Source organism: Salmo salar, chromosome ssa01 (assembly GCF_905237065.1).
Source record: "Salmo salar chromosome ssa01, Ssal_v3.1, whole genome shotgun sequence".
Lineage (NCBI taxonomy): Eukaryota > Metazoa > Chordata > Actinopteri > Salmoniformes > Salmonidae > Salmo > Salmo salar.
Genome location: NC_059442.1, coordinates 97,280,125 through 97,301,471, shown reverse-complemented (window position 1 = coordinate 97,301,471; position 21,347 = coordinate 97,280,125).

Here is a 21,347-nt window from a genome sequence, read left to right as displayed (position 1 = left end):
TGTATAGACAGACAGGTGAGACACTGACACCTGTATAGACAGACAGGAGAGGTATTACTGACACCTGTATAGACAGACAGGAGAGGTATTACTGACACCTGTATAGACAGACAGGAGAGGTATTACTGACACCTGTATAGACAGACAGGAGAGATTACTGACACCTGTATAGACAGACAGGAGAGGTATTACTGACACCTGTATAGACAGACAGGAGAGGTATTACTGACACCTGTATAGACAGACAGGAGAGGTATTACTGACACCTGTATAGACAGACAGGAGAGGTATTACTGACACCTGTATAGACAGACAGGAGAGGTATTACTGACACCTGTATAGACAGACAGGAGAGGTATTACTGACACCTGTATAGACAGACAGGAGAGGTATTACTGACACCTGTATAGACAGACAGGAGAGGATTACTGACACCTGTATAGACAGACAGGAGAGGTATTACTGACACCTGTATAGACAGACAGGAGAGGTATTACTGACACCTGTATAGACAGACAGGAGAGATTACTGACACCTGTATAGACAGACAGGAGAGGTATTACTGACACCTGTATAGACAGACAGGAGAGGTATTACTGACACCTGTATAGACAGACAGGAGAGGTATTACTGACACCTGTATAGACAGACAGGAGAGATTACTGACACCTGTATAGACAGACAGGAGAGATTACTGACACCTGTATAGACAGACAGGAGAGGTATTACTGACACCTGTATAGACAGACAGGAGAGGTATTACTGACACCTGTATAGACAGACAGGAGAGATACTGACACCTGTATAGACAGACAGGAGAGGTATTACTGACACCTGTATAGACAGACAGGAGAGGTATTACTGACACCTGTATAGACAGACAGGAGAGGTATTACTGACACCTGTATAGACAGACAGGAGAGGTATTACTGACACCTGTATAGACAGACAGGAGAGGTATTACTGACACCTGTATAGACAGACAGGAGAGTTATTACTGACACCTGTATAGACAGACAGGAGAGGTATTACTGACACCTGTATAGACAGACAGGAGAGATACTGACACCTGTATAGACAGACAGGAGAGGTATTACTGACACCTGTATAGACAGACAGGAGAGATACTGACACCTGTATAGACAGACAGGAGAGATACTGACACCTGTATAGACAGACAGGAGAGGTATTACTGACACCTGTATAGACAGACAGGAGAGGTATTACTGACACCTGTATAGACAGACAGGAGAGGTATTACTGACACCTGTATAGACAGACAGGAGAGGATTACTGACACCTGTATAGACAGACAGGAGAGATACTGACATCTGTATAGACAGACAGGAGAGGTATTACTGACACCTGTATAGACAGACAGGAGAGGTATTACTGACACCTGTATAGACAGACAGGAGAGGTATTACTGACACCTGTATAGACAGACAGGAGAGGATTACTGACACCTGTATAGACAGACAGGAGAGGTATTACTGACACCTGTATAGACAGACAGGAGAGATACTGACACCTGTATAGACAGACAGGAGAGGTATTACTGACACCTGTATAGACAGACAGGAGAGGTATTACTGACACCTGTATAGACAGACAGGAGAGGTATTACTGACACCTGTATAGACAGACAGGAGAGGTATTACTGACACCTGTATAGACAGACAGGAGAGGTATTACTGACACCTGTATAGACAGACAGGAGAGGTATTACTGACACCTGTATAGACAGACAGGAGAGGTATTACTGACACCTGTATAGACAGACAGGAGAGGTATTACTGACACCTGTATAGACAGACAGGAGAGATATTACTGACACCTGTATAGACAGACAGGAGAGATTACTGACACCTGTATAGACAGACAGGAGAGGTATTACTGACACCTGTATAGACAGACAGGAGAGGTATTACTGACACCTGTATAGACAGACAGGAGAGATTACTGACACCTGTATAGACAGACAGGAGAGGTATTACTGACACCTGTATAGACAGACAGGAGAGGTATTACTGACACCTGTATAGACAGACAGGAGAGGTATTACTGACACCTGTATAGACAGACAGGAGAGGTATTACTGACACCTGTATAGACAGACAGGAGAGGTATTACTGACATCTGTATAGACAGACAGGAGAGATACTGACACCTGTATAGACAGACAGGAGAGATTACTGACACCTGTATAGACAGACAGGAGAGATAACTGACACCTGTATAGACAGACAGGAGAGATACTGACATCTGTATAGACAGACAGGAGAGGTATTACTGACACCTGTATAGACAGACAGGAGAGGTATTACTGACACCTGTATAGACAGACAGGAGAGGTATTACTGACACATGTATAGACAGACAGGAGAGGTATTACTGACACCTGTATAGACAGACAGGAGAGATACTGACACCTGTATAGACAGACAGGAGAGATACTGACACCTGTATAGACAGACAGGAGAGGTATTACTGACACCTGTATAGACAGACAGGAGAGGTATTACTGACATCTGTATAGACAGACAGGAGAGGTATTACTGACACCTGTATAGACAGACAGGAGAGGTATTACTGACATCTGTATAGACAGACAGGAGAGGTATTACTGACACCTGTATAGACAGACAGGAGAGATACTGACACCTGTATAGACAGACAGGAGAGATACTGACATCTGTATAGACAGACAGGAGAGGTATTACTGACACCTGTATAGACAGACAGGAGAGGTATTACTGACACCTGTATAGACAGACAGGAGAGATACTGACATCTGTATAGACAGACAGGTGAGACACTGACTCCTGTATAGACAGACAGGAGAGTTATTACTGACACCTGTATAGACAGACAGGAGAGTTATTACTGAAACCTGTATAGACAGACAGGAGAGGTATTACTGACACCTGTATAGACAAACAGGAGAGATACTGACACCTGTATAGACAGGCAGGAGAGGTATTACTGACACCTGTATAGACAGAGGAGAGATACTGACACCTGTATAGACAGACAGGAGAGAAACTGACACCTGTATAGACAGACAGGAGAGGATTACTGACACCTGTATAGACAGACAGGAGAGGTATTACTGACACCTGTATAGACAGACAGGAGAGGTATTACTGACACCTGTATAGACAGACAGGAGAGATTACTGACACCTGTATAGACAGACAGGAGAGATTACTGACACCTGTATAGACAGACAGGAGAGGTATTACTGACACCTGTATAGACAGACAGGAGAGGTATTACTGACACCTGTATAGACAGACAGGAGAGATACTGACATCTGTATAGACAGACAGGTGAGACACTGACTCCTGTATAGACAGACAGGAGAGGTATTACTGACACCTGTATAGACAGACAGGAGAGATACTGACACCTGTATTGACAGACAGGAGAGGTATTACTGACACCTGTATAGACAGACAGGAGAGATACTGACACCTGTATAGACAGACAGGAGAGGTATTACTGACACCTGTATAGACAGACAGGAGAGGTATTACTGACACCTGTATAGACAGACAGGAGAGGTATTACTGACACCTGTATAGACAGACAGGAGAGGTATTACTGACACCTGTATAGACAGACAGGAGAGGTATTACTGACACCTGTATAGACAGACAGGAGAGGTATTACTGACACCTGTATAGACAGACAGGAGAGATATAACTGACACCTGTATAGACAGACAGGAGAGATTACTGACACCTGTATAGACAGACAGGAGAGGTATTACTGACACCTGTATAGACAGACAGGAGAGGTATTACTGACACCTGTATAGACAGACAGGAGAGATTACTGACACCTGTATAGACAAACAGGAGAGGTATTACTGACACCTGTATAGACAGACAGGAGAGGTATTACTGACACCTGTATAGACAGACAGGAGAGGTATTACTGACACCTGTATAGACAGACAGGAGAGGTATTACTGACACCTGTATAGACAGACAGGAGAGGTATTACTGACACCTGTATAGACAGACAGGAGAGATACTGACACCTGTATAGACAGACAGGAGAGATACTGACACCTGTATAGACAGACAGGAGAGATTACTGACACCTGTATAGACAGACAGGAGAGATACTGACACCTGTATAGACAGACAGGAGAGGTATTACTGACACCTGTATAGACAGACAGGAGAGGTATTACTGACATCTGTATAGACAGACAGGAGAGGTATTACTGACACCTGTATAGACAGACAGGAGAGGTATTACTGACACCTGTATAGACAGACAGGAGAGGTATTACTGACACCTGTATAGACAGACAGGAGAGGTATTACTGACACCTGTATAGACAGACAGGAGAGATTACTGACACCTGTATAGACAGACAGGAGAGGTATTACTGACACCTGTATAGACAGACAGGAGAGATTACTGACACCTGTATAGACAGACAGGAGAGATACTGACACCTGTATAGACAGACAGGAGAGGTATTACTGACACCTGTATAGACAGACAGGAGAGGTATTACTGACACCTGTATAGACAGACAGGAGAGGTATTACTGACACCTGTATAGACAGACAGGAGAGGTATTACTGACACCTGTATAGACAGACAGGAGAGATTACTGACACCTGTATAGACAGACAGGAGAGATACTGACACCTGTATAGACAGACAGGAGAGGTATTACTGACACCTGTATAGACAGACAGGAGAGGTATTACTGACATCTGTATAGACAGACAGGAGAGGTATTACTGACACCTGTATAGACAGACAGGAGAGGTATTACTGACACCTGTATAGACAGACAGGAGAGGTATTACTGACACCTGTATAGACAGACAGGAGAGATTACTGACACCTGTATAGACAGACAGGAGAGATACTGACATCTGTATAGACAGACAGGAGAGGTATTACTGACACCTGTATAGACAGACAGGAGAGGTATTACTGACACCTGTATAGACAGACAGGAGAGATACTGACATCTGTATAGACAGACAGGTGAGACACTGACTCCTGTATAGACAGACAGGAGAGTTATTACTGACACCTGTATAGACAGACAGGAGAGTTATTACTGAAACCTGTATAGACAGACAGGAGAGGTATTACTGACACCTGTATAGACAAACAGGAGAGATACTGACACCTGTATAGACAGGCAGGAGAGGTATTACTGACACCTGTATAGACAGAGGAGAGATACTGACACCTGTATAGACAGACAGGAGAGATACTGACACCTGTATAGACAGACAGGAGATATTACTGACACCTGTATAGACAGACAGGAGAGGTATTACTGACACCTGTATAGACAGACAGGAGAGGTATTACTGACACCTGTATAGACAGACAGGAGAGATACTGACACCTGTATAGACAGACAGGAGAGATACTGACATCTGTATAGACAGACAGGAGAGGTATTACTGACACCTGTATAGACAGACAGGAGAGGTATTACTGACACCTGTATAGACAGACAGGAGAGATACTGACATCTGTATAGACAGACAGGTGAGATACTGACTCCTGTATAGACAGACAGGAGAGGTATTACTGACACCTGTATAGACAGACAGGAGAGATACTGACACCTGTATTGACAGACAGGAGAGGTATTACTGACACCTGTATAGACAGACAGGAGAGTATTACTGACACCTGTATAGACAGACAGGAGAGGTATTACTGACATCTGTATAGACAGACAGGAGAGGTATTACTGACACCTGTATAGACAGACAGGAGAGGTATTACTGACACCTGTATAGACAGACAGGAGAGGTATTACTGACACCTGTATAGACAGACAGGAGAGGTATTACTGACACCTGTATAGACAGACAGGAGAGGTATTACTGACACCTGTATAGACAGACAGGAGAGATATAACTGACACCTGTATAGACAGACAGGAGAGATACTGACACCTGTATAGACAGACAGGAGAGGTATTACTGACACCTGTATAGACAGACAGGAGAGGTATTACTGACACCTGTATAGACAGACAGGAGAGATTACTGACACCTGTATAGACAAACAGGAGAGGTATTACTGACACCTGTATAGACAGACAGGAGAGGTATTACTGACACCTGTATAGACAGACAGGAGAGGTATTACTGACACCTGTATAGACAGACAGGAGAGGTATTACTGACACCTGTATAGACAGACAGGAGAGGTATTACTGACACCTGTATAGACAGACAGGAGAGATACTGACACCTGTATAGACAGACAGGAGAGGATTACTGACATCTGTATAGACAGACAGGAGAGATTACTGACACCTGTATAGACAGACAGGAGAGATAACTGACACCTGTATAGACAGACAGGAGAGGTATTACTGACACCTGTATAGACAGACAGGAGAGGTATTACTGACACCTGTATAGACAGACAGGAGAGGTATTACTGACACCTGTATAGACAGACAGGAGAGGTATTACTGACACCTGTATAGACAGACAGGAGAGATACTGACACCTGTATAGACAGACAGGAGAGATTACTGACATCTGTATAGACAGACAGGAGAGGTATTACTGACACCTGTATAGACAGACAGGAGAGGTATTACTGACACCTGTATAGACAGACAGGAGAGGTATTACTGACATCTGTATAGACAGACAGGAGAGGTATTACTGACACCTGTATAGACAGACAGGAGAGATTACTGACACCTGTATAGACAGACAGGAGAGATACTGACATCTGTATAGACAGACAGGAGAGGTATTACTGACACCTGTATAGACAGACAGGAGAGGTATTACTGACACCTGTATAGACAGACAGGAGAGATACTGACACCTGTATAGACAGACAGGTGAGATACTGACACCTGTATAGACAGACAGGAGAGATATTACTGACACCTGTATAGACAGACAGGAGAGATATTACTGACACCTGTATAGACAGACAGGCGAGGTATTACTGACACCTGTATAGACAAACAGGAGAGATTACTGACACCTGTATAGACAGACAGGAGAGGTATTACTGACACCTGTATAGACAGACAGGAGAGATACTGACACCTGTATAGACAGACAGGAGAGATTACTGACACCTGTATAGACAGACAGGAGAGATATTACTGACACCTGTATAGACAGACAGGAGAGGTATTACTGACACCTGTATAGACAGACAGGAGAGGTATTACTGACACCTGTATAGACAGACAGGAGAGATACTGACACCTGTATAGACAGACAGGAGAGATACTGACATCTGTATAGACAGACAGGAGAGGTATTACTGACACCTGTATAGACAGACAGGAGAGGTATTACTGACACCTGTATAGACAGACAGGAGAGATACTGACATCTGTATAGACAGACAGGAGAGACACTGACTCCTGTATAGACAGACAGGAGAGGTATTACTGAAACCTGTATAGACAGACAGGAGAGATTACTGACACCTGTATAGACAGACAGGAGAGGTATTACTGACACCTGTATAGACAGACAGGAGAGATTACTGACACCTGTATAGACAGACAGGAGAGGTATTACTGACACCTGTATAGACAGACAGGAGAGGTATTACTGACACCTGTATAGACAGACAGGAGAGGTATTACTGACACCTGTATAGACAGACAGGAGAGATTACTGACACCTGTATAGACAGACAGGAGAGATACTGACATCTGTATAGACAGACAGGAGAGGTATTACTGACACCTGTATAGACAGACAGGAGAGGTATTACTGACATCTGTATAGACAGACAGGAGAGGTATTACTGACACCTGTATAGACAGACAGGAGAGGTATTACTGACATCTGTATAGACAGACAGGAGAGGTATTACTGACACCTGTATAGACAGACAGGAGAGATTACTGACACCTGTATAGACAGACAGGAGAGATACTGACATCTGTATAGACAGACAGGAGAGGTATTACTGACACCTGTATAGACAGACAGGAGAGGTATTACTGACACCTGTATAGACAGACAGGAGAGATACTGACATCTGTATAGACAGACAGGTGAGATACTGACTCCTGTATAGACAGACAGGAGAGGTATTACTGACACCTGTATAGACAGACAGGAGAGTTATTACTGACACCTGTATAGACAGACAGGAGAGGTATTACTGACACCTGTATAGACAGACAGGAGAGGTATTACTGACACCTGTATAGACAGACAGGAGAGGTATTACTGACACCTGTATAGACAGACAGGAGAGTATTACTGACACCTGTATAGACAGACAGGAGAGGTATTACTGACACCTGTATAGACAGACAGGAGAGGTATTACTGACACCTGTATAGACAGACAGGAGAGGTATTACTGACACCTGTATAGACAGACAGGAGAGGTATTACTGACACCTGTATAGACAGACAGGAGAGATACTGACACCTGTATAGACAGACAGGAGAGATACTGACACCTGTATAGACAGACAGGAGAGGTATTACTGACACCTGTATAGACAGACAGGAGAGGTATTACTGACACCTGTATAGACAGACAGGAGAGATACTGACATCTGTATAGACAGACAGGTGAGACACTGACTCCTGTATAGACAGACAGGAGAGGTATTACTGACACCTGTATAGACAGACAGGAGAGATACTGACACCTGTATTGACAGACAGGAGAGGTATTACTGACACCTGTATAGACAGACAGGAGAGATACTGACACCTGTATAGACAGACAGGAGAGGTATTACTGACACCTGTATAGACAGACAGGAGAGGTATTACTGACACCTGTATAGACAGACAGGAGAGGTATTACTGACACCTGTATAGACAGACAGGAGAGGTATTACTGACACCTGTATAGACAGACAGGAGAGGTATTACTGACACCTGTATAGACAGACAGGAGAGGTATTACTGACACCTGTATAGACAGACAGGAGAGATATTACTGACACCTGTATAGACAGACAGGAGAGATACTGACACCTGTATAGACAGACAGGAGAGGTATTACTGACACCTGTATAGACAGACAGGAGAGGTATTACTGACACCTGTATAGACAGACAGGAGAGATACTGACACCTGTATAGACAAACAGGAGAGGTATTACTGACACCTGTATAGACAGACAGGAGAGGTATTACTGACACCTGTATAGACAGACAGGAGAGGTATTACTGACACCTGTATAGACAGACAGGAGAGGTATTACTGACACCTGTATAGACAGACAGGAGAGGTATTACTGACATCTGTATAGACAGACAGGAGAGATACTGACACCTGTATAGACAGACAGGAGAGATACTGACACCTGTATAGACAGACAGGAGAGATACTGACACCTGTATAGACAGACAGGAGAGATACTGACACCTGTATAGACAGACAGGAGAGATACTGACACCTGTATAGACAGACAGGAGAGGTATTACTGACACCTGTATAGACAGACAGGAGAGGTATTACTGACATCTGTATAGACAGACAGGAGAGGTATTACTGACACCTGTATAGACAGACAGGAGAGGTATTACTGACACCTGTATAGACAGACAGGAGAGATACTGACACCTGTATAGACAGACAGGAGAGATACTGACATCTGTATAGACAGACAGGAGAGGTATTACTGACACCTGTATAGACAGACAGGAGAGGTATTACTGACATCTGTATAGACAGACAGGAGAGGTATTACTGACACCTGTATAGACAGACAGGAGAGGTATTACTGACACCTGTATAGACAGACAGGAGAGGTATTACTGACACCTGTATAGACAGACAGGAGAGATACTGACACCTGTATAGACAGACAGGAGAGATACTGACATCTGTATAGACAGACAGGAGAGGTATTACTGACACCTGTATAGACAGACAGGAGAGGTATTACTGACACCTGTATAGACAGACACGAGAGATACTGACATCTGTATAGACAGACAGGTGAGACACTGACTCCTGTATAGACAGACAGGAGAGGTATTACTGACACCTGTATAGACAGACAGGAGAGATACTGACACCTGTATTGACAGACAGGAGAGGTATTACTGACACCTGTATAGACAGACAGGAGAGATACTGACACCTGTATAGACAGACAGGAGAGGTATTACTGACACCTGTATAGACAGACAGGAGACATACTGACACCTGTATAGACAGACAGGAGAGGTATTACTGACACCTGTATAGACAGACAGGAGAGGTATTACTGACACCTGTATAGACAGACAGGAGAGGTATTACTGACATCTGTATAGACAGACAGGAGAGGTATTACTGACACCTGTATAGACAGACAGGAGAGATACTGACACCTGTATAGACAGACAGGAGAGATACTGACACCTGTATAGACAGACAGGAGAGATACTGACACCTGCATAGACAGACAGGAGAGGTATTACTGACATCTGTATAGACAGACAGGAGAGGTATTACTGACATCTGTATAGAGAGACAGGAGAGGTATTACTGACACCTGTATAAACAGACAGGAGAGATACTGACACCTGTATAGACAGACAGGAGAGGTATTACTGACACCTGTATAGACAGACAGGAGAGGTATTACTGACACCTGTATAGACAGACAGGAGAGATACTGACACCTGTATAGACAGACAGGAGAGGTATTACTGACACCTGTATAGACAGACAGGAGAGGTATTACTGACACCTGTATAGACAGACAGGAGAGGTATTACTGACACCTGTATAGACAGACAGGAGAGGTATTACTGACACCTGTATAGACAGACAGGAGAGGTATTACTGACACCTGTATAGACAGACAGGAGAGATTACTGACACCTGTATAGACAGACAGGAGAGATTACTGACACCTGTATAGACAGACAGGAGAGATTACTGACACCTGTATAGACAGACAGGAGAGATTACTGACACCTGTATAGACAGACAGGAGAGGTATTACTGACACCTGTATAGACAGACAGGAGAGGTATTACTGACATCTGTATAGACAGACAGGAGAGATACTGACATCTGTATAGACAGACAGGAGAGATACTGACACCTGTATAGACAGACAGGAGAGGTATTACTGACACCTGTATAGACAGACAGGAGACATTACTGACACCTGTATAGACAGACAGGAGAGGTATTACTGACACCTGTATAGACAGACAGGAGAGGTATTACTGACACCTGTATAGACAGACAGGAGAGGTATTACTGACACCTGTATAGACAGACAGGAGAGATACTGACACCTGTATAGACAGACAGGAGAGATACTGACATCTGTATAGACAGACAGGAGAGGTATTACTGACACCTGTATAGACAGACAGGAGAGATACTGACACCTGTATAGACAGACAGGAGAGGTATTACTGACACCTGTATAGACAGACAGGAGAGGTATTACTGACACCTGTATAGACAGACAGGAGAGGTATTACTGACACCTGTATAGACAGACAGGAGAGGTATTACTGACACCTGTATAGACAGACAGGAGAGGTATTACTGACACCTGTATAGACAGACAGGAGAGGTATTACTGACATCTGTATAGACAGACAGGAGAGATACTGACACCTGTATAGACAGACAGGAGAGATACTGACACCTGTATAGACAGACAGGAGAGGTATTACTGACACCTGTATAGACAGACAGGAGAGGTATTACTGACATCTGTATAGACAGACAGGAGAGATACTGACATCTGTATAGACAGACAGGAGAGATACTGACACCTGTATAGACAGACAGGAGAGGTATTACTGACACCTGTATAGACAGACAGGAGACATACTGACACCTGAATAGACAGACAGGAGAGGTATTACTGACACCTGTATAGACAGACAGGAGAGGTATTACTGACACCTGTATAGACAGACAGGAGAGGTATTACTGACACCTGTATAGACAGACAGGAGAGATACTGACACCTGTATAGACAGACAGGAGAGATACTGACATCTGTATAGACAGACAGGAGAGGTATTACTGACACCTGTATAGACAGACAGGAGAGGTATTACTGACACCTGTATAGACAGACACGAGAGATACTGACATCTGTATAGACAGACAGGTGAGACACTGACTCCTGTATAGACAGACAGGAGAGGTATTACTGACACCTGTATAGACAGACAGGAGAGATACTGACACCTGTATTGACAGACAGGAGAGGTATTACTGACACCTGTATAGACAGACAGGAGAGATACTGACACCTGTATAGACAGACAGGAGAGGTATTACTGACATCTGTATAGACAGACAGGAGAGATACTGACACCTGTATAGACAGACAGGAGAGGTATTACTGACACCTGTATAGACAGACAGGAGAGGTATTACTGACACCTGTATAGACAGACAGGAGAGATACTGACACCTGTATAGACAGACAGGAGAGGTATTACTGACACCTGTATAGACAGACAGGAGAGGTATTACTGACACCTGTATAGACAGACAGGAGAGATACTGACACCTGTATAGACAGACAGGAGAGGTATTACTGACACCTGTATAGACAGACAGGAGAGATATTACTGACACCTGTATAGACAGACAGGAGAGATACTGACACCTGTATAGACAGACAGGAGAGATACTGACACCTGTATAGACAGACAGGAGAGGTATTACTGACACCTGTATAGACAGACAGGAGAGGTATTACTGACACCTGTATAGACAGACAGGAGAGGTATTACTGACACCTGTATAGACAGACAGGAGAGATACTGACATCTGTATAGACAGACAGGAGAGGTATTACTGACACCTGTATAGACAGACAGGAGAGGTATTACTGACACCTGTATAGACAGACAGGAGAGGTATTACTGACACCTGTATAGACAGACAGGAGAGGTATTACTGACACCTGTATAGACAGACAGGAGAGATACTGACACCTGTATAGACAGACAGGAGAGATACTGACACCTGTATAGACAGACAGGAGAGGTATTACTGACACCTGTATAGACAGACAGGAGAGGTATTACTGACATCTGTATAGACAGACAGGAGAGGTATTACTGACACCTGTATAGACAGACAGGAGAGGTATTACTGACACCTGTATAGACAGACAGGAGAGATACTGACACCTGTATAGACAGACAGGAGAGATTCTGACACCTGTATAGACAGACAGGAGAGATTCTGACACCTGTATAGACAGACAGGAGAGGTATTACTGACACCTGTATAGACAGACAGGAGAGGTATTACTGACACCTGTATAGACAGACAGGAGAGGTATTACTGACACCTGTATAGACAGACAGGAGAGGTATTACTGACACCTGTATAGACAGACAGGAGAGATACTGACACCTGTATAGACAGACAGGAGAGATACTGACACCTGTATAGACAGACAGGAGAGGTATTACTGACACCTGTATAGACAGACAGGAGAGGTATTACTGACACCTGTATAGACAGACAGGAGAGATACTGACATCTGTATAGACAGACAGGTGAGATACTGACTCCTGTATAGACAGACAGGAGAGGTATTACTGACACCTGTATAGACAGACAGGAGAGATACTGACACCTGTATTGACAGACAGGAGAGGTATTACTGACACCTGTATAGACAGACAGGAGAGATACTGACACCTGTATAGACAGACAGGAGAGGTATTACTGACACCTGTATAGACAGACAGGAGACATACTGACACCTGTATAGACAGACAGGAGAGGTATTACTGACACCTGTATAGACAGACAGGAGAGGTATTACTGACACCTGTATAGACAGACAGGAGAGGTATTACTGACATCTGTATAGACAGACAGGAGAGGTACTACTGACACCTGTATAGACAGACAGGAGAGATACTGACACCTGTATAGACAGACAGGAGAGATACTGACACCTGTATAGACAGACAGGAGAGATACTGACACCTGCATAGACAGACAGGAGAGGTATTACTGACATCTGTATAGACAGACAGGAGAGGTATTACTGACATCTGTATAGAGAGACAGGAGAGGTATTACTGACACCTGTATAAACAGACAGGAGAGATACTGACACCTGTATAGACAGACAGGAGAGGTATTACTGACACCTGTATAGACAGACAGGAGAGGTATTACTGACACCTGTATAGACAGACAGGAGAGGTATTACTGACACCTGTATAGACAGACAGGAGAGATTACTGACACCTGTATAGACAGACAGGAGAGGTATTACTGACACCTGTATAGACAGACAGGAGAGATTACTGACACCTGTATAGACAGACAGGAGAGGTATTACTGACACCTGTATAGACAGACAGGAGAGGTATTACTGACACCTGTATAGACAGACAGGAGAGGTATTACTGACATCTGTATAGACAGACAGGAGAGGTACTACTGACACCTGTATAGACAGACAGGAGAGATACTGACACCTGTATAGACAGACAGGAGAGATACTGACACCTGTATAGACAGACAGGAGAGATACTGACACCTGTATAGACAGACAGGAGAGGTATTACTGACACCTGTATAGACAGACAGGAGAGGTATTACTGACATCTGTATAGACAGACAGGAGAGGTATTACTGACACCTGTATAGACAGACAGGAGAGATACTGACACCTGTATAGACAGACAGGAGAGGTATTACTGACACCTGTATAGACAGACAGGAGAGGTATTACTGACACCTGTATAGACAGACAGGAGAGATACTGACACCTGTATAGACCAACAGGAGAGGTATTACTGACACCTGTATAGACAGACAGGAGAACTATTACTGACACCTGTATAGACAGACAGGAGAAGTATTACTGACACCTGTATAGACAGACAGGAGAGGTATTACTGACACCTGTATCGACAGACAGGAGAGGTATTACTGACATCTGTATAGACAGACAGGAGAGATACTGACACCTGTATAGACAGACAGGAGAGATACTGACACCTGTATAGACAGACAGGAGAGATACTGACACCTGTATAGACAGACAGGAGAGATACTGACACCTGTATAGACAGACAGGAGAGGTATTACTGACACCTGTATAGACAGACAGGAGAGGTATTACTGACATCTGTATAGACAGACAGGAGAGATACTGACATCTGTATAGACAGACAGGAGAGATACTGACACCTGTATAGACAGACAGGAGAGGTATTACTGACACCTGTATAGACAGACAGGAGACATACTGACACCTGTATAGACAGACAGGAGAGGTATTACTGACACCTGTATAGACAGACAGGAGAGGTATTACTGACACCTGTATAGACAGACAGGAGAGGTATTACTGACACCTGTATAGACAGACAGGAGAGGTATTACTGACACCTGTATAGACAGACAGGAGAGAAACTGACACCTGTATAGACAGACAGGAGAGGTATTACTGACACCTGTATAGACAGACAGGAGAGATACTGACACCTGTATAGACAGACAGGTGCGGTATTACTGACACCTGTATAGACAGACAGGTGCGGTATTACTGACACCTGTATAGACAGACAGGTGCGGTATTACTGACACCTGTATAGACAGACAGGAGAGGTATTACTGACACCTGTATAGACAGACAGGAGAGGTATTACTGACACCTGTATAGACAGACAGGAGAGGTATTACTGACACCTGTATAGACAGACAGGAGAGATTACTGACACCTGTATAGACAGACAGGAGAGATTACTGACACCTGTATAGACAGACAGGAGAGATTACTGACACCTGTATAGACAGACAGGAGAGATACTGACACCTGTATAGACAGACAGGAGAGATACTGACATCTTTATAGACAGACAGGAGAGATACTGACATCTGTATAGACAGACAGGAGAGGTATTACTGACACCTGTATAGACAGACAGGAGAGGTATTACTGACACCTGTATAGACAGACAGGAGAGGTATTACTGACACCTGTATAGACAGACAGGAGAGATACTGACACCTGTATAGACAGACAGGAGAGATACTGACACCTGTATAGACAGACAGGAGAGGTATTACTGACACCTGTATAGACAGACAGGAGAGGTATTACTGACACCTGTATAGACAGACAGGAGAGATTACTGACACCTGTATAGACAGACAGGAGAGGTATTACTGACACCTGTATAGACAGACAGGAGAGGTATTACTGACATCTGTATAGACAGACAGGAGAGGTATTACTGACATCTGTATAGACAGACAGGAGAGGTATTACTGACACCTGTATAGACAGACAGGAGAGTTATTACTGACACCTGTATAGACAGACAGGAGAGTTATTACTGACACCTGTATAGACAGACAGGAGAGGTATTACTGACACCTGTATAGACAAACAGGAGAGATACTGACACCTGTATAGACAGACAGGAGAGGTATTACTGACACCTGTATAGACAGAGGAGAGATACTGACACCTGTATAGACAGACAGGAGAGATACTGACACCTGTATAGACAGACAGGAGATATACTGACACCTGTATAGACAGACAGGAGAGGTATTACTGACACCTGTATAGACAGACAGGAGAGGTATTACTGACACCTGTATAGACAGACAGGAGAGGTATTACTGACACCTGTATAGACAGACAGGAGAGATACTGACATCTGTATAGACAGACAGGTGAGACACTGACTCCTGTATAGACAGACAGGAGAGGTATTACTGACACCTGTATAGACAGACAGGAGAGATACTGACACCTGTATTGACAGACAGGAGAGGTATTACTGACACCTGTATAGACAGACAGGAGAGATACTGACACCTGTATAGACAGACAGGAGAGGTATTACTGACATCTGTATAGACAGACAGGAGAGAAACTGACACCTGTATAGACAGACAGGAGAGGTATTACTGACACCTGTATAGACAGACAGGAGAGGTATTACTGACACCTGTATAGACAGACAGGAGAGGTATTACTGACACCTGTATAGACAGACAGGTGCGGTATTACTGACACCTGTATAGACAGACAGGTGAGGTATTACTGACACCTGTATAGACAGACAGGAGAGGTATTACTGACACCTGTATAGACAGACAGGAGAGGTATTACTGACATCTGTATAGACAGACAGGAGAGATTACTGACACCTGTATAGACAGACAGGAGAGATTACTGACACCTGTATAGACAGACAGGAGAGATTACTGACACCTGTATAGACAGACAGGAGAGATACTGACACCTGTATAGACAGACAGGAGAGGTATTACTGACACCTGTATAGACAGACAGGAGAGGTATTACTGACACCTGTATAGACAGACAGGAGAGGTATTACTGACACCTGTATAGACAGACAGGAGAGATACTGACATCTGTATAGACAGACAGGAGAGATACTGACACCTGTATAGACAGACAGGAGAGGTATTACTGACACCTGTATAGACAGACAGGAGACATACTGACACCTGTATAGACAGACAGGAGAGGTATTACTGACACCTGTATAGACAGACAGGAGAGGTATTACTGACACCTGTATAGACAGACAGGAGAGGTATTACTGACACCTGTATAGACAGACAGGAGAGATACTGACACCTGTATAGACAGACAGGAGAGATACTGACATCTGTATAGACAGACAGGAGAGGTATTACTGACACCTGTATAGACAGACAGGAGAGGTATTACTGACACCTGTATAGACAGACAGGAGAGATACTGACATCTGTATAGACAGACAGGTGAGACACTGACTCCTGTATAGACAGACAGGAGAGGTATTACTGACACCTGTATAGACAGACAGGAGAGGTATTACTGACACCTGTATAGACAGACAGGAGAGATACTGACACCTGTATAGACAGACAGGAGAGATACTGACACCTGTATAGACAGACAGGAGAGGTATTACTGACATCTGTATAGACAGACAGGAGAGAAACTGACACCTGTATAGACAGACAGGAGAGGTATTACTGACACCTGTATAGACAGACAGGAGAGGTATTACTGACACCTGTATAGACAGACAGGAGAGGTATTACTGACACCTGTATAGACAGACAGGAGCGGTATTACTGACACCTGTATAGACAGACAGGAGAGATACTGACACCTGTATAGACAGACAGGAGAGATACTGACACCTGTATAGACAGACAGGAGAGATACTGACACCTGTATAGACAGACAGGAGAGATACTGACACCTGTATAGACAGACAGGAGAGATACTGACACCTGTATAGACAGACAGGAGAGGTATTACTGACACCTGTATAGACAGACAGGAGAGGTATTACTGACACCTGTATAGACAGACAGGAGAGGTATTACTGACACCTGTATAGACAGACAGGAGAGGTATTACTGACACCTGTATAGACAGACAGGAGAGATACTGACACCTGTATAGACAGACAGGAGAGATACTGACACCTGTATAGACAGACAGGAGATATACTGACACCTGTATAGACAGACAGGAGAGGTATTACTGACACCTGTATAGACAGACAGGAGAGATATTACTGACACCTGTATAGACAGACAGGAGAGGTATTACTGACACCTGTATAGACAGACAGGAGAGGTATTACTGACACCTGTATAGACAGACAGGAGAGGTATTACTGACACCTGTATAGACAGACAGGAGAGGTATTACTGACACCTGTATAGACAGACAGGAGAGTTATTACTGACACCTGTATAGACAGACAGGAGAGTTATTACTGACACCTGTATAGACAGACAGGAGAGGTATTACTGACACCTGTATAGACAGACAGGAGAGGTATTACTGACACCTGTATAGACAGACAGGAGAGGTATTACTGACACCTGTATAGACAGACAGGAGAGGTATTACTGACACCTGTATAGACAGACAGGAGAGGTATTACTGACACCTGTATAGACAGACAGGAGAGTATTACTGACACCTGTATAGACAGACAGGAGAGGTATTACTGACACCTGTATAGACAGACAGGAGAGGTATTACTGACACCTGTATAGACAGACAGGAGAGGTATTACTGACACCTGTATAGACAGACAGGAGAGATTACTGACACCTGTATAGACAGACAGGAGAGATTACTGACACCTGTATAGACAGACAGGAGAGGTATTACTGACACCTGTATAGACAGACAGGAGAGATTACTGACACCTGTATAGACAGACAGGAGAGGTATTACTGACACCTGTATAGACAGACAGGAGAGATTACTGACACCTGTATAGACAGACAGGAGAGGTATTACTGACACCTGTATAGACAGACAGGAGAGATACTGACACCTGTATAGACAGACAGGAGAGGTATTACTGACACCTGTATAGACAGACAGGAGAGGTATTACTGACACCTGTATAGACAGACAGGAGAGTATTACTGACACCTGTATAGACAGACAGGAGAGGTATTACTGACACCTGTATAGACAGACAGGTGAGGTATTACTGACACCTGTATAGACAGACAGGAGAGGTATTACTGACACCTGTATAGACAGACAGGAGAGGTATTACTGACACCTGTATAGACAGACAGGAGAGATACTGACACCTGTATAGACAGACAGGAGAGATACTGACACCTGTATAGACAGACAGGAGAGATACTGACACCTGTATAGACAGACAGGAGAAATACTGACACCTGTATAGACAGACAGGAGAGGTATTACTGACACCTTTATAGACAGACAGGAGAGATACTGACATCTGTATAGACAGACAGGAGAGGTATTACTGACACCTGTATAGACAGACAGGAGAGGTATTACTGACACCTGTATAGACAGACAGGAGAGGTATTACTGACACCTGTATAGACAGACAGGAGAGATACTGACACCTGTATAGACAGACAGGAGATATACTGACACCTGTATAGACAGACAGGAGAGGTATTACTGACACCTGTATAGACAGACAGGAGAGATACTGACACCTGTATAGACAGACAGGAGAGGTATTACTGACACCTGTATAGACAGACAGGAGAGGTATTACTGACACCTGTATAGACAGACAGGAGAGGTATTACTGACACCTGTATAGACAGACAGGAGAGGTATTACTGACACCTGTATAGACAGACAGGAGAGTTATTACTGACACCTGTATAGACAGACAGGAGAGGTATTACTGACACCTGTATAGACAAACAGGAGAGATACTGACACCTGTATAGACAGACAGGAGAGGTATTACTGACACCTGTATAGACAGACAGGAGAGATACTGACACCTGTATAGACAGACAGGAGAGATACTGACACCTGTATAGACAGACAGGAGATATTACTGACACCTGTATAGACAGACAGGAGAGGTATTACTGACACCTGTATAGACAGACAGGAGAGGTATTACTGACACCTGTATAGACAGACAGGAGAGGTATTACTGACACCTGTATAGACAGACAGGAGAGATACTGACATCTGTATAGACAGACAGGAGAGATACTGACTCCTGTATAGACAGACAGGAGAGGTATTACTGACACCTGTATAGACAGACAGGAGAGATTACTGACACCTGTATTGACAGACAGGAGAGTTATTACTGACACCTGTATAGACAGACAGGAGAGATTACTGACACCTGTATAGACAGACAGGAGAGGTATTACTGACACCTGTATAGACAGACAGGAGAGATACTGACACCTGTATAGACAGACAGGAGAGGTATTACTGACACCTGTATAGACAGACAGGAGAGGTATTACTGACACCTGTATAGACAGACAGGAGAGATTACTGACACCTGTATAGACAGACAGGAGAGATACTGACATCTGTATAGACAGACAGGAGAGATTACTGACACCTGTATAGACAGACAGGAGAGGTATTACTGACACCTGTATAGACAGACAGGAGCGATACTGACATCTTTATAGACAGACAGGAGAGATACTGACATCTGTATAGACAGACAGGAGAGGTATTACTGACACCTGTATAGACAGACAGGAGAGGTATTACTGACACCTGTATAGACAGACAGGAGAGGTATTACTGACACCTGTATAGACAGACAGGAGAGATACTGACACCTGTATAGACAGACAGGAGAGGTATTACTGACACCTGTATAGACAGACAGGAGAGGTATTACTGACACCTGTATAGACAGACAGGAGAGATACTGACACCTGTATAGACAGACAGGAGAGGTATTACTGACACCTGTATAGACAGACAGGAGAGGTATTACTGACATCTGTATAGACAGACAGGAGAGGTATTACTGACACCTGTATAGACAGACAGGAGAGGTATTACTGACACCTGTATAGACAGACAGGAGAGTTA